Genomic DNA, 1,635 nt, shown 5'->3' on the forward strand with positions numbered 1-1,635 from the left:
TGCTCACACCTGAGCCTTCGAAACGAAAGCCACCTGGCTCCTAGTTACAGAGCTTACGCTCTGGACATCTGATGGGAATACAGCAAGACTATTGCCAGGTGTGACGGTGCCCACCTGTAATCCCAGTATTGGGGAGGCTGAGGCCAGAGGAGGTGCTGCAAGTTCAAGGCCAGGCTGGCCTGCAGCCTTAGCCCCTGTCTCAGGAAAGCAAAATTAAAACTCTTACCATTTTCTTCATCAAACAAACAAATTAGAATGTGCATTATGAACCACACACTGCAGTAAACATGAACTAGGCTTCTTTTACCTGCAGGGAAATCTTAGTCACCTGAGAATAAACTGACAAAAAACAAAAACAAACAAACAAAAAAAGGCAACAAGCTGATGCCCATGCCCTGGGCACTGCCTGTAAGTCAGGCACTCACTCCGAGGAGGATGGAGCGATCCCAGCTCCACCTTACATAGAAAGGGACACTGAGAGGCCACGTGGCTTACCCCCGGGGGCCATGTGGGCCCCAGGACTTGCACAGGCTCCGCCACATTCCTCAGGCCCTCTGCGGCCTCCCAGGGCAACCGCTGTGCGTGAGTAGACAGTCACAGGGAACTTCTGCCTGTAAACGGAACACTGCTTTCCTAGATGGTTGGGGACTGGGACAGAACCACCGCAGCCCACAATTCTGAGCTGGCCATCTGCACTTGACCTGCATCCTCTTCTTCCGTTCTCTCACCAGCCCTCCAGGGTCCTGGGTGATGAGCCTCTGCTCGGGAGTGGGAAGGAGCAGAGGGGCCCCAGGTGGTGCTGAGCTGAGTGAACTCCCAAGAAACATCCCCACCAACAAGCCGGGCGCGGGGCCGCACACCTGTGATCCTAGCACTCGGGGAGGCACAGGCAGGCAGAGCTCTGAGTTCGAGGCCAGCTTGGTCAACAGAGTGAGTTCCAGGACAACCGGGGCTACACAGAAAAACCCTGTTTGGAAAAACCAAAACCTAAAAACCATGCACACACACCCAGTGTCGCTGCCCTACCTGGGTGCCCCAACTCTCAGACAAAATGTTTGCTAACTGACACATGAAGGGCTCGGAGGGCACACGGACTGTGCAGGAGGTTTTGGGGGTGGACACGATTAAAGAGCACACAGCTGAGTAACTGAGGTAATTACAAATCTAGTCAGTGCAACACAAAGAGAAAAACCACGGGCCTGTGGTCCTGCCCTTCCACCAACTCGTACAGCAGATCTCTCTGCATTCTCTCCTGTTCCCGAACAGAGCTCTGACTTTATCCCCACAGCCTCTGGCCCTGGCCTAGGACCTGTCCACGCAGGGCTGTGTCAGGCTATCTGTCACAGTGCTACCCCGGGAGACTTAAGAGCAATCAGGAGGCAGGGCATAAGCGAAAGGTTTCCGCTCTTAAAGAGACATACAGTGAGTGAGAAGTGTCCTTAATTGCTGCTGGCTGGGGCCCTAAAAGGCGTGCCAAGTGGAGCCACGCGGGGAGCCAGAGGTCATGAGAAGTATACGGCCAGTGACGAGTGACACGATGGAGTAGGGCTGGGACCGTATACACTTGGAGGAGCTACTATCAACCCCTGTATTGAGACCTGTGGTCTTCTTTGTTCTATAAGTCTCATTTCAGCC

This window comes from Meriones unguiculatus, chromosome 14 (assembly GCF_030254825.1).
Source record: "Meriones unguiculatus strain TT.TT164.6M chromosome 14, Bangor_MerUng_6.1, whole genome shotgun sequence".
In the NCBI taxonomy this organism is placed as follows: domain Eukaryota; kingdom Metazoa; phylum Chordata; class Mammalia; order Rodentia; family Muridae; genus Meriones; species Meriones unguiculatus.